The sequence below is a fragment of the Sturnira hondurensis genome, unplaced genomic scaffold, assembly GCF_014824575.4.
Source record: "Sturnira hondurensis isolate 20B ecotype Veracruz unplaced genomic scaffold, ASM1482457v3 Scaffold0021214, whole genome shotgun sequence".
Classification (NCBI taxonomy): Eukaryota; Metazoa; Chordata; class Mammalia; order Chiroptera; family Phyllostomidae; genus Sturnira; species Sturnira hondurensis.
Window position 1 is genome coordinate 5,481,531 of NW_028093845.1, and position 25,489 is coordinate 5,507,019.

General features: G+C 43.5%; 1 long non-coding RNA gene across 1 annotated transcript; it reads left to right on the forward strand.

Annotated features, from left to right (window-relative positions):
* Positions 1-916: 916 nt before the first annotated feature.
* LOC118977110 (uncharacterized) lies at positions 917-7,402 on the forward strand. Its single transcript, XR_005064460.1, has 3 exons — positions 917-1,413; positions 6,565-6,667; positions 7,148-7,402. It is a non-coding gene; the product is annotated as an uncharacterized LOC118977110 (long non-coding RNA).
* Positions 7,403-25,489: the final 18,087 nt, after the last annotated feature.

Genomic DNA, 25,489 nt, shown 5'->3' on the forward strand with positions numbered 1-25,489 from the left:
GAGGTTAGAGTGGAGTTTCCTGAGTCTTGTCGAGCAATATGTCGTTGAGACAAAGGTCATGCTCCCCGTGTTTTGTTTTAAATAATATTGACCCATTAATTCTAAACCTGCTTGTTCCTGAAATTATACAGGATTATAGTTTGCAAACTGCGGGACAATGATTCAAATCAAGATGAATTGCAGCCTTGGCCCTCCCACCCCCTGACTTCTAAATGGGGGATGAGGGTCCATGTGAGAGTTGGAAAGAACTTTAAACCGGCGCTTGTCCTTTGTTGGTGGTTGTCAGGCTATTTTTTAATGTGGAATTTCCTTTCCTAACAACTAGTAGCAAATACGAGTTAGTCCCAAAGAACCCATGGCTGTGGCGCTGGGAGGGTTGGTGGGGGAGAAAGAGTTCTGAGATCTTTTGCTCTTCTGGTCGAAGCCTCCCCGAATCCCCAAGTGGGTGAGGACGAACCCCACCCTGGTGGGGCCGGGAGTGAAAAGTAGCCGTCGGTTCTGTGGGGCGGAGAAAACCTGTGTTTTTGCGCTTAGGTGTCTTTTATCTGACCGAAACTTTACCCACAAGCTTTTGGAACGCGCAGACACTGAGTCTGTTGTGCAAGAAACTGCTGCTGCCATTTAAAGAGATCACAGATAACGTCCCCGATTTAAGATCTGTGCTCAATGCACATTAACTTTCTTTCTTTCCTTTTTAAGCTGTGCCTCCAACCTGTGAAGAGATCACGCGGCAGTGGGGGCAGATAAAAGCCCTTTGGACGCGGGTCACCTCCGTCCTTGTTGTTCACTTGAGAGCACTGGAGAGGAAAACGGTCCCCAACCGCGGACTTTGGCTTCTGGAGCGGCGGGGCCGGTGTGGGGGAGGGGAGGGGCAGCGGGGTTAGGGGGAGAGGGTGTGGGTCCGGGGGCTGGAAGCGCTGGGGAGACCCATTGGATGGCTTTGCCTCTCTTGCGGGTCCTACAGTGACTTGGGTGCGCTCGGGGACAGGAGGTGGATCTCGGCCTAGTTTGCTTGCTGGGGTAGAACTTTATTTCAAGGGGATCAATCAATCTGCCGGAGACAAAAATGGAAGTCGAGGTTTGGGGAGAGTTGGCACTTCCCAGACCTGAGTGGCGCGGGCACGGGGGCGGAGACTGGGCGCTGCTGAGAGGCCCTTCTCCCACTGCAGCTCCTTGCCCCCGACTTCCATCAGCAGCATCTCCACCCTCCTCACCCCTTCCTCCTCCGCTGCCCCGCTCGCCGCCCACCCTGTCTGCACCTCTCCCCTCCCAGTGAGAAAGCCTAGTTCCCGAGCTGGTGGAGTCGGTCCCCTCGCTGCTCCCGCTCCCACGACGTCCCCCTCCAGGCGGTGCTACTGCCACCAGCTCGGTTCCACTCAATCGATTTTCGCTGCATGTCAACACTTATCGCCGGTGAGTGCGAGGGTGATTTTTCTCCTTCTCTAGGTCTCTTAATGATTTCTGAGCTAGTTGTGTATTAAAGTGCTTAAACGAATCTTTAGGTAATCTATAGCATGAACACCACCCTCCTCCGCTGGAGATCGACGATGGCCATCCCGGGGTCGGCGGGCAGCCCAGGCCCCGCCGGCCCGTGCCTTCCTCGGCCACCCCCGAGCGCCCAGGGGCTGGGGCCCGGGCAGGAACCCGCAGGACGGGTCTCGGTCTGCCGGGCTTCCCTCCCCCCACCACCTGTGACTCTTATCCTGTCTCCTGCCAGTCCTCGGTTTTTAAACTTTTTAAAATGTCTAAGGCCCCAAACTCTTCCCCTAATTCAAATTGGTGAAGGCCTGAGGAAAGGTGTGTAGAGCTCACGTCGGTCTCAATTTTCTCCCAGTTCCTAATGTGAGTTTGTCTACAACTTGGTTAGACATTTAATCTCCACCGCCCCCCCCCCCCCCGCGCAAGCTGGGTAGCTAGGGCCGAGCACGCGGCCTGATTAGGAGGCAAATCCTCCCCCTCCGTCTCCCAGCTTGGCGGTTTTTTTTTTTTCAGTCCCACCCCCACCCTCGTCCTGAGAGGTGCTGAAACCCGGGGGTCTGTAGGAGTGTAACCACCACCACCATCACAAAACTAATGGGGGAAAAATAAAAAGCGTCTTAAAAGTCCCAATACTCCTCGAAAGCCCCATAAATTAACCCTATAAAGATGGCGAGCTCTTTTAAGGCGAGTCTATAAAAACCTGGCTCGATCTGGAAGGAGGACACCCTCCCCGCCTCCCCCGTCTCCAGGGCGTCCAAACAAAGGTCTGTCCTGCAATCCACATCCTACTCCGCGGGTGCCCACGTCGCTGTCGCCCAGCTGCTCGGCCGCAGCCTGCCCGGACAACGCAGGGAGTCTCCGGCTCCAGGGTTGATTTTTTTCTTTCTTTCTTTCTTTTTTTTTTTCGGAGAGGAGGATGGGATGGGGGGTGGGGGTGGAGAGAAGGAGAGAGGAGGGGATGTAATCAGATCAGAGGCCTTTATGAATATAGAGTCCCTACTGATTGACATAAAGCCCTGCGGGCTGCAGTTGATAGAAGCTCACAGGGAAGAAGACAACGTGGCTGACTGACACAGGACAGGCCCTAGTAAAGGGGAAAAAATGATTGTAGCAGATTTTTCAGAAAGAATTTTTTTTAAAAACTATCCTTTCTCCTCAGCTTTCCTAATGTGAGAATTGTATTATAACTGAACTTGAGAAAATGATGATTGAGGATGAGGTTTAAAGTAAAAAAACAATGAGTTAAGTGGAAACACTACTGTAAACATATAAACTAATTTACCTTTCCTGGTTTTAGCAGGAAAAAAAAAACAGGATAATTTTACTCTAACCTTAAAAGTTTACTTATCACCCTTGTCCCACCAACCCTCCAAGAAGAGTGACCTTCTCCTTATCGTTGACAGTCCATCAGAAAAGACAGAAATCAGAATTTAGTATGTTTGGAATGCATTATTTCCTTCACTTCTGTGCTGAGTATTGTAATGTAGCTGCTGCTTTCAGATTCTGTTTGTGGATTACAGAAGGCCTGCAAGAAATAAAAATCCCATTAAATATTTAATTCTACTTAATTACCTCTTTTTTAAAAAATCTTTGCTATTCTTGTAACCACAGTGCGTTAGCAACTCAGTGGCAGTTGTGGAGAGCAGAATTTGTGGCTTAAGTTACTCAGCCAAAAAATAGATAAAAGAACTATCTAAATTCCTTTTTTAAAACATTTTTCAAGTTTTAATGCATACATAGTGTAGGTGTTTATTTTGGGGGTGTCCTGTGGATGGCTGCCTGTTTGTTCCTCCTTCAGAAGGGCTAAGAGCAGTTCACACTCACTAGGCCTTCCTGGAGCAGGGTGTGTGTCTGCGCTCCCTGACTTTGATGGATCTTTCCAGACCTGGTTCTCCTATTCTTATTGGGGGGGGGGGGGAGTGGTATCCTTCTTCCCTTGCTTTCTCTGACTCTTTCTTCCCCTATCTTCTCATGGTACCATAATCTTTATCCCCCCCCAATAGCCCCCCACGCCCCCCCCCCCGCCCCCTTTCTATCGACTTGGAAGATGGCCCGCTGCTGCTGGAACCTGCTGTACTCCGACTGCTAGGCTTGGGTAGTTAGTTCCTTAAAGCCCAAGACGCCCTGGACCGATGGTTCTTTCGTCCACGCGAAGGAAAGCCTTTCTGCCTCTGCCTTACAACTTGCAGCACTGCACCCCCACCCCGCCGCCAGTCCTTGCCAGAAACCTTTATCCTCCTCGCTCCAGGGGGAGGAGACCTAATATCGTCCGTGCTGCCCCTGGAAAGGCAGTGGGGCAGCATATGAATGTGACTTGGAGCCCCAAATAGCTGCTGGCGACCCAGGTCCTGAGCGCTTCCCCCGTTCTGTTTGTGCCAACAGCCTCAGCTCTGCTCCTCCGAGTGGACATCTGGGCGGGGCCGCTGCACCCAGTGGAAGTTTGATGACACCTCGGCCCTCCGAGATGGACCGCGGGGACTTCTCCTGTCACTTCACACATTCCCCTGTGTTCGGTCGACTTCCAGTGTCTCTGACCGATTCCCCCTCTGCACAGGAGCCCAGGGTGGGAGGACGGAGTAGGGCCAGGGGGTACTGAAGTGCACGGAGTGGAGCCCCTGCAGGTCTGCCCTTAAGTGCCAAGGAGCGGGCTTGGCCTATCAGAGCAGAAGGTCACTTGGTTAGAAAATAATATCAAACAAAAGGAAGTAAAATACAGACCCTCTTCTGTGAGCGCTGGGTCTGGGAAGATAGTCACTCGCCTGACTTCAGTGCCTTTAGCCCCCGCTTAAAACCGGTGAAATGGTAGGAGCCATTTCTTATCTGATGAGGCAGGGTCTTGTTTATTTCCCTGACGGGGTGGGGGGCGTGCAGAGCATTCCGCCTGCGAATGCTAGACTGCAACTCCCGGCACAAATCTCCCCAGCTCAGAACCTCCTTTCCTTGTGCAGCCCGCCGGGCAGTTAACCGCTCAACACTAGAGACCAGCTGTTTGGAGGGCTAGCTAGGTCCTTTGCGACCCATGGATGCGGTAGGGCCACGTAGCTCAGCTCTTAGAAGGACTCAGGTGTTGCTGCTCCACCTGAAGGTGCCCCCCAGGGCTCCTTCAGCTTGGGCCTCGCTGGCCGCCCGAACCTGGGCTCCGGCACAGCTTGGTCCTGCTGTGGTCGGAACAGCTGCTTTATCCTAAAGTTCATCTTTTGGCTGCAGACCTGGGTTAAGGGTGGTGGCAAGAGCTGCCGCCTCGCAGTGTCCTGACCATATTTTCAGAGGGCCACCCACGCACCTCCGGAGACCCTTCTCGGGTCAGGCACTCGTGTGGGCACGTCCCTCCGGACAACAAAACCGAAATCTAATCCGCAGCTGCCACCGCCCCTCCCCTCCTCCGGGCCCTCAGATCCCGGCTTGCGTTCCAGCCCGGAGCCCCCAGCGACCGAGGAAAACCTATCGCTGGGGCGGCGCAGAGGGCCCTCGGTGGGGCTTGGGCAAAGTGCAGCCCCAGCACGCCCTCCCGCTGCCCCCGCACGCGCCGCTCCGGGCCTGGACGTCCGTCGTCCTCGTGGGCGGTCTGGCCCAGCGATGCGAGGCCTTCCGACTGAGCCCGCCTGGACGCGTGCTGGGCCCTGGCGCGTGCTGGGCCCAGGCCCTCGCTAAGGAGTCTCCTTCCCGTCCTTTCTCACCCTTTCTCCACCTTCTGCGCCTTCGCTCCTGAGCGGCCATATACCTTGAATGGGTCACCCCTGCCTGGCTTCCCAGGAGCTGCCTCTCGAAGCCTGGGGTTGAACATTAACCAGCCATAGCTATGGAGTGGGGTAAAACGTTACATATAAAAATGAATCATCTATCCGTCCCTGGGAGAGAGGCCCTATAGCGAGCTCTGCGCCCAGAGATGCCCCGGACTGGTCCCCGGCCAAGCGCCTGGCTCAATGCACCGACCCCTCTGGCAGCTACTTCTCAGGGGCCCTGCAACCCCCTGTGGCTGAGGTCTGATGCGGGCGGGAGGGATAGGGGCCATCCAACCAGCCTTTCTCCCTGGGTAGCAAGAAGTTAAGGCCTTTAAAACACAAGCGAAGTTCCTTTCATTTCACACTTGAGATGCACAGAAAAGTGTCTGGAACAGTTTTCGTCTCCTACAAAGGTTAGCAGGGAAGTTTCAAGGGAAGAGGCTGCCAACAGGCTGGAAAACCCAGGCTGAGTAGTGGACTCCAGGGATCGGCTGTTAGTCCGGGCGCCCGCACTAAGGGTGGACGCTGGGAGGCAGGCCTGGGAGAAGGGGGAGGGAGTGGAGACCGAGGGAAGGCGCGCTGTGGGCGATGCCACTGGCGCTGGACGGCAGCTCGGCTGGCGCTGGACCTGGCCAGGCGGGGAGCTGAGGCCACGGGCGGGACGTGGCTCCGATTGCACCTCACCCCGTACTCGCCTGGGCCCTGCTTCTTTCTGACCCTGACCTGTTTGTTTCTTTAGACACAAGCAACAGAAAGTAACAGTTATACTTCGGCACTGACTATGTGCTAGACTCACGTGCCCAGGGTCAAATATGCAGAACTCACAAGAAGATTACAGAGCTGGAGAAAGAATTCAGGACAGTGCGCTCCTTGAGTTCTTGTGTTCTTACCTAGTGGCAGCAACTCGTGGTGCTCCGCAAATCCCTGAATAGAAAAGTGATTCCACTTCTGTATCTGTCTTTCTTTCTCCGTCTTCTCCTCGCCCCCCCCCCCATTCAAGAAAAGAAATAAAATGAATGTAAGCCAGAGAAAGATGCGATATCACATCGGGTATTTCCAGCTGATACGCAGAACAATTGCACCTCTTGAGCAGATTGGCTTATTTCTATGCAAAACAGATACTATACTCAAAATGCAGTGTCTGGCTCCTAATAAACCTCTCAGTACGTGTTTTTTGAAGAGGTAACACCCCTCCACTGGACACCCCTTGGACCTCCCTCTCACCGGTTCATTGAAGCAGCATAAATTTTACTGAGAAAATTCACCCAAATCTCTGTAGTTAGGGGTATGACTAGCTGGCGGAGGTGGTGAGTTTTTCTGATATAAACTCTGCATCATTAAGCCCACTGCTTCTCCTTCACAGCCTGTATAGTGATGATGAGAATTTCTGGCAAAGGTTGGAGGGTTACCTCAGAAACATGTGGGCAACCAGGTTTTGCAGAGACTCAGAACGCATCAAGGATGTGGTGAGGACCATGTATGTGTGTTAGTTGGACACCAAGCACTTCCAGGAGAAATGGCTTTGAGTTTAAGACGCGGTTACGGCATGTTCATCTTTTCATGTAGTATTACTGTGCTAACTTCAGTGCACACAAATTTGATGTCATCCTCGTAGACAAATACAGCCCAGGTTTGGCATCACCCAACTTTTTGTTACCTTACTTCCCTAAGAAAAAAAAAAGAATTAACTCAAATGTTTTACCAGCTACCTCCTGAGAGAAATTAACACATCAAAACGACTAAATAAATACAAAGGTATGAATCACAGTCGGTTGCCCTCCAGTGACTTGGAGACACAAAGAAACAGGGGTGGGGAAAGGATATTTACTTTTAAAGTTGTGCGTAGTTGGGGGAAGGGGTGTTATAAAGGGTACTGCAGCACTCCTTCTGTCTTCGCTCCACCAAATTACCATGTTATCTGACACCCTCAATCTATTTGTGTCCAGGTTAACAGACAGTTTGACCAAGAGGTCACCAACTAGAGGGCTTGGGTGATTGCAAACAAGTTTGACAAGAAAGGAATCAGCGTGGGGTGCCACCATGGAGGAGGAGCGAAGATGAGATCAGATCACAGTGGCTGGTGCAACCTGGCAACCCCACGTCCCTGTTGGATCCTGCATCCACATACAATGCCTTGCCAGAGAGCAGGGCACTAAGAAGAGCCGTCAGTTGCCCTGGCTGGTGTAGCTCAGTGGATTGAGTGCTGGATTGAGCTCTAGTCTTTGAACTCAAAGGTCACTGGTTCGGTCCCCAGTCAGGGCACATGCCTGGGATACAGGCCGGGGCCCCAGATGGGGATGTGCAACAGGTAACCTATCAATGTTTCTCTCCCTCTCTTCCTTCCTTCCCCTCTCCCTAAAAGGAAATAAATAACATCTTTAAAAAAAAGAGCTGTCAACAGAATTGGGAGAAATCACATCTCTCTCCACATCCCTTTCTTTTCATTTTACATCCTGCCTCTTTTTCCCCCCCTTTTCTTTTTTTTTAAGGATTTTATTTATTTATCTTTAGAGGGGAAGGGAAGGAGAGAGGGAGAGAAACATCAATGTATGGTTGCCTCTGGTGTGTCCCCTGCTGGGAACTGGCCTGCAACCCAGGCATGTGCCCTGACTGGGAATCAAACCGCGATTGCCTGGTTTGCAGGCCCACGCGCCACTGAGCTACACCAGCCAGGGCTATCCCTCCTTTTCTTTTGATCCTTCCACCACCTCAGTACACTCTCCCCAGAATCCTGCCTGCTCCTGCATTATCCTCTACTTGTCATTGGATAAAAAGTTGTTTTTATCCAATCAGGGCTCTACCTGTAAACTACCTGTGTTTGTATTTACAAATATGGAATGCTGTATGAATCATAAAGGTGTGAGGGCCAATAAATAAAGCATGCAATATCAGAACCTATCTCTTCATTTGTTTAAATATTTTATTTATTTATTTTTAGAGAGAGGGGAAGGAAAGGAGAAAGAGAGGGAGAGAAACATCAGTGTGTGGTTGCCCCTTGCGTGCCCCCTGCTGGGGACCTGGCCCGCAACCCAGGCATGTGCCCTGACTGGGAATCGAACCGGCAACCCTTTGGTTCACAGGCCCACACTCAATCCACTCAGCCACACCAGCCAGGGCAGAACTTATCTTTTCATAGCAACAGAGGGGCTGTGCAAGTTCTTCAGTAAAGTCCCACTGCATACTAGGCATCCTAGAAGTGTCAGTGAGCACACTCTTTTCACCCCAACCAACATTGCCCTTGATATTATGATCACCAAAGTGGTAAATCTCAGTTCAGTTTACAACTCTCAACTTAGAATCTCTCCCTCCACATGAAACTACCACCTGTGGACCTGCACACATGGTCAAAACATTATGCTCAAAGAGAACACAGATACAGTGTTGTGTAGAGGTGATATGCTATGTCTTTCCCTATAAAGGTGCTGGTTTTGCTTGGGCTATATCCAATTGTTATTGGCTCAATAAGATTTTATGGTGATCGCCCTGGCTGGCGTAGCTCAGTGGATTGAGTGCGGGCCTGCGAACCAGACGATCGAGGTTCGATTCCCAGCCAGGGCACATGCCTGGGTTGCAGGCTGGTTCCTTGCAGGCTAACTACCAGCAGGGGACGCACGAAAGGCAACCATACATTGATGTTTCTCTCCCTCTCTCCTTCCCCTCTAAAGATAAATAAATAAATAAAATCTTTAAAAAAAAATCTTATCAAAGATTTTATGGTGATCTTTCTTTCCTTTATGGTTGGAAAACACAATCATTGTCATCCTGCAAGTCTTTCAAATTAGAATATGGTGGAAAGATGTCTTCCTCCACAGAAGAGCTGCCCAATTTCCGCTTCCTTTCCATCCTTTCCCTTTCTAACTTCTTTCAATGTCTTTTTTTAAAGAAGTAATCCTAAATCTCACAACTCTCTCACTTTTTACTTTTTGAATTTCAATTCTGGACACTCATTGTTCTTCCCACTGAGAACTACCTTTGTCTATATCACCCCTTCAGTAATTATCATGTGGATGTTTTAATGAGTTAAGATTTGGGAGGTTATTTTCCTTTCAGCTTTTGTGGGAACCTGGCACAATACCTGAGAAACAATAGGTGCTCCATACATGCCGTTGATCAAACAGAATAATTGAAAACTTTGCTAACAAAGAAACACATTTGAAAGATGTTGATTGAATTGATGTGAATTAACTCTCAGATTCATTCTATCTTTTTCTGAACAAATCAAACATATACAGGAGTTCTGTAGCAGGAATTTTATCTTAACCTTTTATTACCACCACGACCATCTCTACTATGTCAGAGCACTTTTAGGATGACGAATCACACCATTCATCATTTTTAGGGTGATGGTCAGGATGATAAGATACTGAACAAATTTTAATGTATCACAACATATGTATATTAAAATAAGGGTTTAAAAATACAGGATGAGGCATAAGTAAGTTTATAGTCCACAGTGGAAAATAATACAATAAATAATTAATAAAGAATAATGCATGGATTGAGTGCGGGCCTGTGAACCACACGATCGCGGTTCGATTCCCAGTCAGGGCACATGCCTGGGTTGCAGGCCAGTTTCCGGTTCCAGTTCCCGGTTCCCGGCAGCGGACGCATGAGAGGCAACCATTCATTGATATATTTCTCTCCCTCTCTCCTTCCCTTCCCCTCTAAAGATAAATAAATAAAATCTTTAAAAAAAAGAATAATGCAAAAATGAACTATGTGTTTCACCTACTCACCTCTGTAAAGCTACTTTTGCCCCATCTTGTCTCTAGCCTGGGCGAAGGGTGTGGTCAGGGAGGCAGAGAAAGGAGACGTGCGTGGGAGGGAGAGGATGGGGAGACACCCATGAAACAGAAGTTTGCAGCCTACAGGTATCAGAACCAAGGATCATTTTAGTAGCTAAAGATTATGATCTCCAATCCCCACAATTATTTTATGCTTTGAAAAATATGCTATTCATATCCACATTGAGAAAAATTACTATTTATAATATGCAGTAAAATATAGTGCATCAAGATATACTATGGAGAAAGTTGATTTTCATTTTTGTAGAGATATGAAAATTTGAGAGGTTAAGAAAATACTAGTCAACTTAAAAACAACAACAAAAAGTATTAACCCAATCAGACTTTGATTAAATCCACAGACCAAACACATCATAGGTATTTTTATTTCTGTTAACTGCTGACCAATAAGCCTCAAACATTTTTGGTTGATTTACTTGTGGCACAATATTCCTTAGATCACTCGCTTCATGGCCTCGCCCACTCCCACTGTCCAGCTGCTGCTACAAGCACCTGTCATCAGAAACAACAGGGAATGTGGGCGAATAATAATTCTTCTTATATACCATAAAAATGTTTTGCCTTATTATTCTAAAAAGCTAACAAACAAATACATACACAAACAAACAAGTAAATGTGGGGCTGGAGTAGGGGCGAGTTAGAATGAAGTGAGTTTTGCTAGGCTGGGCTTCCCAAGAGCCCAGACTCTGCTGAAGAATCACTAAGCGTGGTTTGGCTGTTTCTTAGAAGGAACTTCAGAGAGAGTTAAATGGCTGGGGATTCCAAATATCAAAGGGGAGAATAACTGCAAACTTACAAAATGTGATAGAGTGGACAAAATATCTTTGATTGGCTTAGGGACTACAATTGTGACTTTAAAAAATTATCTACACAGCCCTGGCTGGTGTAGCTCAGTGGATTGAGCGCGGGCCTGCAAATCACATGATCACGGTTTGATTCCCAGTCAGAGCACATTTCTGGGTTGCAGGCCAGTTCCCAGCAGGGGACTCATGAGAGGCAACCATACATTGATATTTCTCTCCTTCCCTCCTTCCCTTCCCCTCTAAAGATAAATAAATAAATAAATCTAAAGAAAAAAAATTATCTACACACCCATAAAGTGATGGGCCAGTATTATTTTCACAACACTCTTAATATCCTTTTATCATCATATTTTGACTTTCTTTCATGTGTAAGCTTTTCTAAATGCAAGGTTGGGCAAAAGTAGATTTATCATTGTGAGTATACAAACAGAGCTTATTCTTTCTTTATTGTTTATTAATTATTGTATTCTTTTCACACAAACCACCGTAAACTTACTGTTGCCCCACCCCACATAACTATGGAGTGATGCAGAAGACAATTTGCCGAGTGCTTTTTATGAGCCAGGCACAGAGCTAAGTACTTTCCATATATTGTCCCCATCAGTTCTCACAACAACCTTATAAAGTAGATGCTACTGTTTCCTTATTTGACTGATGAGAACACTGATGCTCAGAAGCAGCCTGCCGCAGGCCGCCTAGTCCATGAGTAGCAGAGTCAGGCCTACACTAGGACTCAATTCAGGCACAATCTGACAAGAGGTTTGTTCTCCCAGCCACTAAACGGATACCACTGTGGAAGAGTTGCTCATCTTCTATAACATTTTCTGTTGCTACCATTCATAAAATAAAAGAAGAATGTATTAAAAGTGCTACGAAAATAATATTGTCTAGTGCGTGTGTGAGATGAGTAGTGTTTGAGAAAATGATCGTGGTGGCTGATCCAAGGGCCGAGTACTCTTTCGTGTGTGTTTCAAGACATGTTTTTTAGACTAATGCACTAGACTTAACTTCTTATGATATTTTAAAATATGGCATTTTAGAAATGATAGGAAAAGGGCAAACTCTTGCCCTATTAAAGAAAGAATATACACGGAGAGACACACACACACGTATGTTTATCAGCTGGCATATGGTCAAGCACCTTCCTCGGTCTCGTACAACAGGACCTACTCCTTATTTCTTCACTCTTCCCACCCCCACTGTCCCTTTCAAGGCTAGGTCTTCATCTGCGCCTAGACATCCTCACCCTGGAAAAGGCTGTCCTGACACCTTGACATTGACCAGGTGGAGGTGCCACTGCTGCGAGCTTCTGTTGCCATATCAAAGCATCCAACACACTCTTACGAACTGAACACTTTTGAAGACTGTTGGCCAGTTGTTTTGTGAAATGTTTCTCAATTTGTGTGAATGAGTATGTATGTGGCATTTTCACATGATTAGATTCAGATTATGTGTCTTCTATGATATTCAGTAATATCACAGAGGTGAAGCTGTGTTCTTAGACACACAATGTCCAGTTGTATAATGTTTGGGGATACTAAATTAATTACTTTACTGAGTAATTAATTTATTTAATAAATTAAATTAGTGGCTTCTGCTAGCTTCTCTAGTGAATTATTACACTTCTGCCCGCTTCATTAGCATTTCCCAAGCAGCTGCGTGGTGAGGCACTGAAGCCTCCTGCCAAAAGCCATGTGAGTGAGGAAGGTTGGGAGTGGGCTCGCCAGCTCTCCTGCCGCCCAGGCCGGAAGCTGGACCGCAGCCCAAGCTGCGCCGAGATTCCTGCATGAGAAAAAAGTGTTTACTGTTTTAGATGCTATGTTCTGGAGTACTTTGTTACATTGCAGTACACTATATATTATTTCCCATCTTCCAAAAGTTTTTGTCCCTCGTTCTCTGTTATAGTCTCTCCCCTTCTTTGCTCTCAGGGATTTGTTCTGTATTTTCCCTCTTAACTTCTATTTTAAGAACAGTCTGGGGAAAATAAGGATAAATGAATGTATTAAACTGACATATTTTTTTAACCACAAGACCAAGAAGTGAGCCTTTAGCGCAGATTTTTTTAAAGATTTTATTTATTTATCTTTAGAGGGGAAGAGAAGGAGAGAAGGAAATATCAATGTATGGTTGCCTCTTGTGAGTCCCCTGCTGGGAGCTGGCCTGCAACCCAGACATGTGCCCTGACTGGGAATCGAACTGCCATCATGTGGGTTGCAGGCCTGTGCTCAATCCACTGAGCTACACCAGCCAGAGCACAAGAGATTTACTTTAAATTAAAATAAGGACACAGACTGAAAGTGAAAGGATTGAAAAAGATATTTTATGCCAATAGAAATGAAAAGAAAGTTGGGGTAGCAATACTCATATTAGACAAAATAGACTTTAAACTTAAGAATATAAAAAGACACAAAGAAGGACACCACATAATGATATAAGAATCAGCCCAAGAAGAAGGTGTAGCAAATGTAAATATGTACTCAAGCATATAAAGCAAGTATTAATGGACACAAGGGCTATTAGATTGGTAGTTAGGAACTTTAATACCCCACTCACCTCGTGGATAATTAATAAGAAAATTATGGCTTTAAATACCATATTAAAACAAATTGACTTAATAAACATTTATAGGACTTTCAATCCCAAACTGTAAAGTACACATTTTTCTCAACTGCACATGGAATATTTTTTTAGGACAGATGACATAGTAAACCACAAAACAAGCCTCAGTAAATTCAAGAATGAAATTATATCAAGCATAGTTTATGACCACAATGGCATGAAACTAGAAATCAAATCCATAAAGAAAATGAGAACAGGACTTCCAGCCAAGATGGAGGAATAGGTAAACACACTGTGCCTCCTTGCACAAGCAAAATTAAGAACAGCAAAAATTTAGAAACAAAAAAGCAACCAGAACTGACAGAAAATTAAACTATACAGAAGTCCAACAACCATTCATCCAGACCAATAAGAGGGACAGAGTCAGCGGCCAGGAGAGAGGTGTCAAGGCAGGGAAAAGTGGTGGCCGGTGGACCAGCGTGTGCAGGCAGTGGCTAGCAGACCCCGGGCACAGGGAGGCAACAAGCAGACCCAGTGAGGCAGGCAAGGCAGCTGGCTGACCTCAGTCACACATTCTTGCACAGATAAACCAGGTGAAAAACCGGAGCAAGACAGACTGCGCAACCAAGGGCCCCAGCACCAGGAAATAAAACCTAAAAGCATTGATTGAAAAACCTTGTGGGGGTTGTGGTGCTAAGAGAGACTCCCAGCCTCAAGGGAATTTGTTGGAGAGACCCATAGGGTCCTAGGATGTACACAAGCCCACCCACACAGGGATCAGCACCAGGAGGGCCCAATTCGCTTGTGGGAAGTAGCAGAAAGGACTGAAATCCAAGAGAGAGTGGAGCAAAGGCCATTGTTCCCTCTCTGACCCTGTCCCCACATACAGTGTCAAAACCCAGTGTGTTGGGAACCGATCTGCCTGGTTTCAGGAGCTGTAACTGTCCCCCAACTAAGTCTGAGTGAGCAACCTCTGGGCTGCAAGACGCTTGGAAACAAAGCTTATCTCTGGCAGCAGCGCTGCTTCTGCTTCATCCCCTGCCCCCAAGGCTTGGTTGGTTAGTCAGAGATGAGTAAGACTCCCTCAGAGAGGCGGCAACCTAAGCAAGACATGATCACTTGGGAGGTCCTCAATGAAGGATTTAGGGAACTGCAGTAAAGAGGGAGTGATGGACCCACACCCCCCAGCTATTCTGACATAGCCTGAGTTCCCATTTCCATCTGGGAGAAGCGCTTCCTGGCTCTAATCTACTTAAGTCTAAAAACCTATGATGGGGAAGGCGGTGCAGCTCTTTGCTGGCTAGAGCAGGTTCCGGGGTGATTGGGCATAAGAAAGAGTTCCTAAAGTCCTGTGAAGCCTGCTTTTCGAAGAGTACTTTCATTTATATGATAAGGGTCCAAGCAGAAAATGAGTATGTCTCCCAAAGTTTTTGCAGCCCCCTTACCTGACAGACACTGACTCAGATTAAGCCCTCAGATCTCTTTGAAATGTTATCTATTGTTTGATCCTTGCCACCTGACATTCATGAGCTTTACCTGTATTCCTATGTGTTCTGAACTTAATAAAAGCCATTGAAGAAGAGGTTCTTGGTCTTTCTCCTCTGAGAAATTGACCACTCCTCCTCCCCAAGCAGATCATGTCTTAGTAGTTTCATTTTCATCCATGGCAGACAGGGGGAATGCAGGCAAAGTTGGCCCCACACCACTACTGGGCTGCCCCACCTTGGTGAACACCTAGGCTCCACCCCTCACTACATAACAGGCATGACCAGACCAAAAAAAAAAAGGCTCAAATGGAAGAACAGATCAAAGCCCTAGAGCCAATACTTTTAAGCAAACAAGAGATACCCAACCCATCAGATGCACAGTTCAAAATATTGGTGATCAGGATGCTCACAGACTTGGTTGATTTTGGTCACAAATTAGATGAAAAAATGAAGGCCACACTAAGTGAAATGAAGAAAAATGCACAGGGAAATGACAGGAAATAAACTGGAACTCAAATCAATGGAGTGGACCAGAAGGAAGAAACAAACAACCAAACAGAAAAGAATGAAGAACCAAGAATTTAAAAAAATGAGGAGAGGCTTAGGAATCTCCGGGACATCTTTAAACATTCCAACATCCGAATTATAAGGGTACCAGAAGGGGAAGAGGAACAGCAACAAGTGGAAAGCTTATTTGAACAAATAATAACAGAACTTTCCCAATCTGGCAAAGGCAATAGACTTCCAGGAAATCCAGGAAGCTCAGAGAGTCCCAAAGAAGATGGACCCAAGAAGGAACACACCAAGGCACATCATAATTATACTACCTAAGATTAAAATGAAGGAGAGAATCCTAGAAGCAGCAAGAGATAAGGGGACAGTCACCTACAAAGGAGTTCCCATCAGACTGTCAGTTGATTTCTCAAAAGAGACCTTGCAGGCAAGAAGGGGCTGGAAAGAAGTATTCCAAGTCATGAAAGGCAAGGACCTACATCCAAGATTGCTCTATCCAGCAAAGCTTTCATTTAGAATGGAAGGGTAGATAAAATGCTTCTCAGATAAGGTCAAGTTCAGGAGTTCATCATCACCAAGCCCTTATTATATGAAATGTTAAAGAAACTTATCTAAGAAAAAGAAGATAAAAATATGAACAGTGAAAGGCAAACTCACAGTTATTAACAATCACACCTAAAACACCTAAAGCAAACTAAGCAGACAGGTAGAACAGGAAGAGAACCACAGAAATGGAGATCACATGGTGGGTTAGCAATAGGGAAGTGTGAGGAGGAGAGACGGGGAAAAGGTACAGAGAATAAGTATCATAGACAGTACTTAGAAAACAGACAGGGGGAGGGTAAGAATAGTATAGTAAATGTAGGAGCCAAAGAACTTTTGACACATGGACATGAACTAAAGGGGGGAATGTGGGTGGAAGGGGATGTGCAGGGTGGAGGGGAATGAAGGGGGGGAATGGGGCAACTGTAATAGCATAATCAATAAAATATATTTTTAAATGAGAACAAAACATACACAAATATGTGGAAATTTAACAACATTCTATTAAACAACCAATGCATCAAAGAGGAAATTACTCAAGAAAATTCTAAAAAACTACCTTGAGATAAATCAAAATGAGAACACATTTATTTACGGGATACAGCAAAGTAAGTTCTAAGAAAGTTCATAGCTACTTCTTCAGGCCTACCTTAAGAAGTAGGAAAAATTTCAAACGAACAATCTGACTTTGCACCTAAAGGAACTAGACAACAAAGAACAAAGAAAACCAGAAGTACTGTAAAAGGAAGGAAGGAATAAAGATCAGAGTGGAAATAAATGAAATAGAGACTTAAAAAGTAATAGAGAAGATTGATGAAACTAAAAGCTGTTTCTTCTTTTTCTTTTATTGTTTATTCTGTTACAGTTTCCCCACTTTTTCCCCCTTAACACCTCCACCCAGCCTGCCCCATCTTCTATAATTATTCCCTTCACTGCTCTCCATGTCCATGGGTTCTTCATATATGTTCTTTGACTAACCCTTTCACCTCCTCCCAATCAGTCTTCACCTTCCACCCTCCACTCTTACAGTTATCGGTCAATTCCATGATTCCATGCCTCTGGTTCTATTTTGCTCATTATTTATTTTGTTCATTAGATTCGTAGAAGTGATATATGGTGTTTGTCTTTCACCAACTGGCTTGCTTCACTTCTTAGCATAATAGTCTCCAGTTCCATCCATGCTGTCTCAAAAGGTAGGAATTCTTTTTTCCCTACTGCTGCATAGTATTCCATTACATAGATTTACCACAGTATTTTTTTAAAATCTATTTATCTACTGATGGGCACTTAGGCTGTTTCCAAATCTTCATTATTGTGAATAGCTCTGCTGTGAACATTGGGGTGTGTAAATTCTATTGAATTGTTGTTTCAGGATTCTTAGAGTGTATGCCCTCTAGTGGAATTGCTGGGTCAAAAGGCAGTTCCATTTTCAATTGTTTGAAGGAATTCCATACTGTTTTCCACAGTGGCTGCACCAATCTGCATTTCCGTTAACAGTGCGCTAGAGTTCCCGTTTCTCTACACCCTCATCAGCACTTGCTGTTTGTTGATTTTTTTTATGATGGCCATTTTGGCAGGTGTGTGGTGGTATCTCATTGTGGTTTCAATTTGCATGTTTCTGATGGTTAGTAATGCTGAGCATCTTTTCACATGTCTATGGTCCATCTGTATGTCCTCCTTTGAAAAGTGTCTGTTCAGGTCGCTTGCCCCTTTTTTAATTGTTTCATTTGTCTTTCTGATGTTCAGTCATATTAGTTCTTCCTGTATTTTAGAGATTAAACCCTTGTCTGATGTATCGTTGGCAAATATGCTCTCCCATACAGTTGGTTCCTTTTTTAGTTTGATGATGGTTTCTTTAGCTGTGCAAAAGCTTTTTAGTTTGATGTTCCATTTGTTTATTTTTTCCTTGCCCTAGGAGATATATTGGCAAAAATATTGCTACTCAAGGTATCTGAAATTTTACTGCCTATGTTTTCCACCAGGAATCTTATAGTATCATTACTTATATTGGGGGCTTATTTATTTTTTTAATCATTTTTTATTAATGTTTGAATATAGTCATCTCCATCGCTTTCCTCTGCCCCACCCATGCCCACCTCTCACCCTAAATCCTGACCCCCTTTGGCTTTGTCCATGGGTCCTTTACCCATATTCATCAATGACCCTTCACCTCTGTCACCCATTATTCCCCTCCCCCTTCTCCTCTGGTTACTGTCAGTCTGTTCTTAATTTCAACATTTCTGGTTATATTTGCTTGCTTGTTTGATTTGTTAATTAGGATCCACTTATAGGTGAGTTCATATGGTATTTCCCTTTTACCATATGAACTGGCTTATTTTACTTAGCATAGTGCTTTCCAGTTCCATTCATGCTGACTTGAAGGGTAGGAGCTCCTTCTTTCTTTCTGCTGTGTTGTGTTCCACTGTGTAAATGTTCCACAGTTTTTTTCTTCCACTCATTTACTGATGTTCATGATGTTTTCTTTTTTTTTTTAGTTCAATTCTTTTTTTTAAAGATTTTATTTATTTATTTATCTTTAGAGGGGAAGGAGAGAGGGAGAGAAACATCAATGTATGGTTGCCTTTTGTGCATCCCCTGCTGGTAGTTAGCTTGCAAGGAACTGGCCTGCAACCCAGGCATGTGCCCTGACTGGGAATCGAACCGCGATCGTCTGGTTCGCAGGCCCGCGCTCAATCCACTGAGCTACGCCAGCCAGGGCCATGATGTTTTCTTTACCTGTGCAGAAGCTTTTAAAAAATAATTATTTATTTTAATTATTGTTCAAGTACAGTTTTCTGTCTCTTACTCCCATCCCAGCTCACCGCCCCCATCCCCGGTGCTCCCCACCTCCTTCCCATTTCTACCCCCCTTGGTAGAAGCTTTTTATTTTAGTTTTTTAAATCCATTTTGAGTTTATTCTGGTGTGTGGTATAAAATGGTAGTCTAGTTTCATTTTTTCTCATGTACCAGTCCAATTTTTCCAACACTGTTTATTGAGGAGACTGTCTTTTCTTCATTGTATGCTCCTACCGCCTTTCTCAAATATTAATTGACCATAAAGTTATGGGTCTATTTCTGGGCTCTCTATCCTGTTCTGTGTCTGTTCTTATGCCAGTACCAAACCACTTTGATTACAGTGGCCTTGTAGCATAGTTTGATATGAGGTATTGGGATCCCTCCAACTTTGTTCTTCTTTCTCAAGATTACTGAAGCTATTGGGGATCTTTTTTTGGTTCCATATAAATTTTTGGAATATTTGTTCTAGATCTGTGAAATACTCCATTAGTACCTTAATAAGAATTGCATTGAATCTATAAATTACTTTGGGTAGTATGGACATTTTAATGATGTTAATTCTTCCAATCCATGATCACTTCCACTTATCTGTGTCTTCCTTAATTTCTTTCTTCAGCATCCTATAGTTTTCTGAGTACAAGTCTTTTATCTACTTGGGTAAATTTATTCCTAGGTACTTTATTTTTCTCGTTGCTAGAGCAAATGGGGTTGTTTTCTTAGTTTTTCATTCGGATAGTTCATTACTGGTGTGTAAAAATGCCATTGATTTCTGAATATTTGTATCCTGCTACTTTGCCAAATTCACTTACAAGGTCAAGTACTTTTATGGTGGAGCCTATAGGATTTTCTACATACAGTATCATGTCATGTGCAAATAATGACACCTTTTCTTTCTCTTTTCCAATTTGAATGCCTTTTATTTCTTCTTCTTGTCTGATTGTTGTAGCTCGAACTTCTAGTGCTATGTCAAAAAAGAGTGGTGAAAGCAGACACCCTGTCTTGTTCCTGATCTTAAGGAAAATGCTTTCAGTTTTTGCCCACTGAGTATGATGTTGGCAGTAGGTTTTTTGCATACAGTCTTTATTATCTTGAGGTATGCCCCCTCTATTCCCATTTTGCTGAGGGTTTTTTTTATATCATAAACAGATGCTGGATTTTATCAAATGCTTTTTCTACATCTATTAACATGTTCACATGATCTTTGTCTTTCATTTTTTATGTAATGTATATTGTTTATGGATTTGTAGATATTGTACCATCCTTGCATCCCTGGAGCAATTCCCACTTGATCACAGTGTATGATCTTTTTATGTATTGCTGGATATGGTTTGCTACTATTTTGTTAAGGATTTTAGCATCTATGTTCATCAGAGATATTGGCCTGTAATTTTCTTTCTTTGTTGTGTCTTTACTTGTCTTTGGAATTAGGATAATATCAGCCTTGTAGAAAGAGTTTGGAAGTCTTCTCTCTTTTTGAAATTTATTGAATAGTTTAGGAAGTATAGGTGTTAGTTCTTCTTTGAATGATTGGTAAAATTTGCCTGTGAAGCCATATGGTCCAGGGCTTTTTTGTGCCAGTAGTTTTTTGATTACTGCTTTAATTTCACTAGTTGTGAGCAGTCCACTGAGGTTTTCTGCTTCTTCCTGATCCAGTTTTGGAAGATTGTGTGTTTCTAGAAATTCATCCATTTCACCCAGGTTGTCCAATTTCTTGGCATATAGCTGTTTGTAGTAATGTCTTACAATCTTTTGCATTTCTGTGGTATTGGTTGTTACTTCTCCTCTTTCATTTCCAATTTTATTTATTTGAGTATTTCCTCTTTTTTTCTCAATAAGTCTGATTAAAGGTTTGTCAATTTTGCTTGTTTTTTTTTTCAAAGAACGAGCTCCTGGATTCATTGGTCTTTTGAACTGTTTCCTTGGTCTCTATGTTGTTTTTTTCTGCTCTAGTCTTGATTACTTCCTCCCTTCTATGTGCTCTGGGCTATGTTTGTTGTTGTTCTTATATTTCTTTTAAGTGTAAGGTTAGGTTTTTTATCTGAGGTTTTGCCATCTTCTTCAGGTAGACCTATGATGCTATGAAGGATTGCTTTTGCTGTGTCCTGTAGCTAAGAGCTGCTTCTTTAAAACGATAAATAAAATGTACAAGCCTCTAGCAAGGGTCATGGAAAAAAAGAGAGAGAGCTCAAATAAATGAAATCAGAAATGAAAGACGAGAGAGTACAACTGACACCACAGAAATCCAAAGGACAATTAAAGAATACTATGGACAATTGTATGCTAATAAATTGGACAATTGAGAAAAAATAGATAATTTTCTAGAAATGTACAACCTTTCACAACTAAACCAGAATGAAACAGAAAATCTGAACAACCTGATTACTAGCAATGAAACTGAAACAGTAACCAAACAACTTCCAACAAACAAAAGCACAGGACCAGATGGCTTCACAGGTAAATTCTCTCGAATGTTTAAAGCAGAATTATTACCTATCTTCTAAAACTATTTCAAAACATTGAAAAGGAAGGAAGTCTTCCAAATGCATTCTACATGGCCACCATTACTCTGATACTAAATCAGACAAAGACACTAGAGTGTGAGGGGTGGGAGAGAGAGAAAAGAGAGTGAGAGGGAGAGGATTGAGTTAGAAGTACAGGGCAATATTCCGATGCCATAATTCTCAACAAAACACTAAAATACTGGTAAACTAAATTCAACAGTACATTGAAAAGAGTATACAGACTTCCGGGCAAGGAGGAAGGTGTAGATGGAAATACTATACCTCCTTACACAACCAAATTTAAGGACAACAGAGATTTAGAAACAAAAACACAACTAGAATAGACAGAAAATTGAACTGTACCAAAGTCTGACAGCAACGAACCACTCATCCTGACCCATAAGAGGGGAGGGGTCCAGTGGAGAGGGGTCCCAGCAAGAAAAGGTGGTGGTTAGTGGACCTGGGCAGGTGTAAGGATGAAAACCCAACAAGGCTCACAAGGTGGCTGGCTGACCTCAGACACATATTCCCGCACAGATAAACCAGTCAGGTTTAAAAACGGTCAGTGAGACAGACTGCTCAACCTAGGGCCCCAGCACTGGGAAATAAAGCCTAAAAGCACTGATTGGAAAAACTTTCAGGGGTTGAGGTGCTGAGAGAGGCTCCCAGCCTCACAGGAGAGTTCATTGGAGAGACCCACAGGATACTAGAATGTACATAAGCCCACACACCCAGGAACCAGCACCAGAAGGCCCAATTTGCTTGTGGGAAGCGGCAGAGGGAACCAAAATTAGAGAGAGAGAGAGGAATAAGTGCCATCACTCCCTCTGACCCCGCCCCCACATACAGCGTCACAAACCAGCGACTTTTTGTGACTTGGGTTGGCCCACCCTGGTGAACTCCTAGGCTCCACCCCTCATACATGACAGGTGTGAACAGACCAAAAATTTATGGCTCAAGCAGAAGAACAGCTCAAAGCCCCAGAGCCAATACTTTTAAGCAAACAAGAGATACCCAACCTATCAGATGCACAGTTCAAACCACTAGTGATCAGAATGCTCACAGACTAGATGTAAAAATGGTCACAAATCAGATGTAAAAATGAAGGCTACACTAAGTGAAATGAAGCAAAATACACAGGGAACCAATACTGATAGGAAAAAACTGGGACTAAAATCAATGGAGTGGACCAGAAGGAAGAAACAAACAACCAAACAGAAAAGAATGAAGAAACAAGAATTTTTTAAAAATGAGGAGAGGCTTAGGAACCTCCAGGACATCTTTAAACATTCAAACACCTGAAGTATAGGGGTACCGGAAGGAGAAGAGGAAGAGCAAAAAGTGGAAAAGTCATTTGAACAGATAATAAAGGAGAACTTCCTCATTCTGGCAAAGGAAATAGACTTCCAGGAAATCCAGGAAGCTCAGAGAGTCCACAGAATTGGACTCAAGGAGGAACACACCAAGGCACATCATAATTACATTAGCCAAGATTAAAATGAAGGAGAGAATTCTAGAAGCAGCAAGAGATAAGGGGACAGTCACCTACAAAGAAGTTCCCATCAGACTGTTAGTTGATTTCTCAAAAGAGACCTTACAGGCAAGAAGGGGCTGGAAAGAAGTAATCCAGGTCATGTGAGGCAGGGACCTCCATCCAAGATTGCTCTATCCAGCAAAGCTTTCATTTAGAATGGAAGGGTAGATAAAGTGCTTCTCAGATAAGGTCAAGTTCAAGGAGTTAATCATCACCAAGCTTTTATTATATGAAATGTTAAAGGAATTTATCTAAGAAAAAGAAGATAAAAAACATGAACAGTAAAATGACAGCAAACTCACAATTATTAACAACCACACCTAAAACAAAAACAAAAGCAAACTAAGCAAACAACTAGAACAGGAAGAGAACCACAGAAATGGAGATCACATGGGGGGTTAGCAAAAGGGAGTGGGAGGAGGAGAGGGGGGAAAAGGTACAGAGAATTAGTAGCATAGATGGTGGGTAGAAAATAGACAGGGGGAGGGTAGTAATATATGGGAAATACAGAAGCTAAAGAACTTTAAGTATGACACATGGACATGAACTAAAGGGGGGAATGTGGGTGGGAGAGGGTGTGCAGGGTGGAGGGGAGTGAAGGGGGAATGAGACAACTATAATAGCATATTCAATAAAATACATTTAGAAATAATTTAAAAAATGAAAAATTAAAAAGAAAACAATCCCATTTAAAACTGCATCAAAATGGCCCTGGCTGATGTAGCTCAGTGGATTGAGTGTGGGCCTGCGAACCACACGGGCACATGCCTGGGTTGCAGGCCAGTTCCCAGCAAGGGACTCACAAGAGGCAACCATACGTTGATATTTCTCTCTCTCTCTCCTTCCCTTCCCCTCTAAGATAAATAAATAAAATCTTTTAAAAAAAACTGCATCAAAATGAATAAGTAAATCAAAGATGTGAAATACCTGTACTTAAAACTGTAAGACACTGAAGAAAGAAATTGTAAAGTATACATATAAATGAAAGGATATACTGTGCTCATGGGTTGAAAGGATTAACATCATAATGACCGTAATGTCCAAAGCAATCTATAGATTCAATTCAATCCCTATCAGAATGCTAATGGCATTTTCAGAATTAGATTTAATAATCCTAACATTTATATGGAATCACAAAAGAACATGAATGGCCAAAGCAATCTTGAAAAAGAAAAACAAAGCTGGAGTTATGTGCCCTGATTTCAAACTATATTACAAAGCTGTAATAATCACAACAGTATGGAGTGGCACAAAAACAGACACACAAATCAACGGAACAGAGTAGAGAGCCTAGAAATAAAGCTTCACATATATGGTCAATTAACCTGTAACAAAGGAGGCAAGAATATACAATAGAGTAATGACAATTTATTCAACTGGACAGATACATGCAAAAGAAAAATGAAACTGGGCCACTCCTTTATATCATATGCAAGAATTAACACAAAATGGATTAAAAACTTAAACATAAGACCTAAAATCATAAAGCTTCTAGAAGAAAACATAAATAGTGAACTATTTCACATTAGTCCTAGTAGTATCTTTTTGGATATGTCCCCTCAAGCAAGGGAAACGAAAATAAATAAACAAACAGATAGGACTTTATCAAACTGAAAAGCTTCTGTACAGGAAACTACTGACAAAACAGAAATACAACCTATTGAATGGGAGAATACATTATCAAATGATATAACTGATAAAGATTAATACTCAAAATATATAAGGACCTCATACAAGTCAATAACAAACAAAAAGTCCAATAAAAATGAGCAAAGGACATGATACATTTCTCCAAAGAAGACATATAGAATGCCAAAAGATATATATGAAGAAATGCTCAATATCATTCATAACCACCAGGGAAATGCAAATCAAAACCATAATCAGATACTACCTCACACCAATCAGAATGGCCATCATTAAAAAGTCAACAAATAATATATGCTGGTGAGGATGTGGAGAACAGGGAACCCTGTGCACTGCTGGTGGGAACCCTGTGCACTGCACCTCAGATTGGTGCAGCCACTGTGGAAAACAGTATGGAGATTCTTCAAAAAACTAAAAAAAGCTCTATCTATATTTCACAGTGATTCTACTTCTGAGCATTATCTGAAGGAAACAAAAACACTAACCTGAAAAGACATATGCACTTTAATGTTTATTGCAGTATTATTTACAATAGCCAAGCTATGAAAGCAACATAGGAGGGGTGTGTGTGTGTGTGTGTGAGTGTGTACACACATGCGCGCCCATGGAATATTACCCAGCAATAAAAAAGGATGAAAATTTGCCATTTGTGGCAACATGAATGGACCTAAAGGGTATTATGCTAAGGGAAATATATCAGACAAAGAAAGACAAATACTATATGGTTTCATTTAAATGTGGAATCTAAAAACAAAGGAAAACAAAAACTGAGTTATTGAAACAGAAATTATCTGAAGGTTGCCGGAGGGAAAGGTGGTGGGGGAATGGGTGAAAAATGTGAGAGGGAAAATAGTCAATATTGTGGTAAGTTTGCACAGTGACTGATGATTACTGAGCTTACTGACTGGTGATCACATTTATAAATGTCAAATCACTATATTATACCCCTGAACTAATATAATAATGTATACCAACTATACCAAGTGTGTCCATCTATACCAAGTTTAAATTTTTTTTAAGGTGTCCCTTCCCCACCTCCATAAATAGGTTTCTCCTCCGGGGAGAGCAGAAGAAAGTGTATTTGGAGTCATGACTTGAGA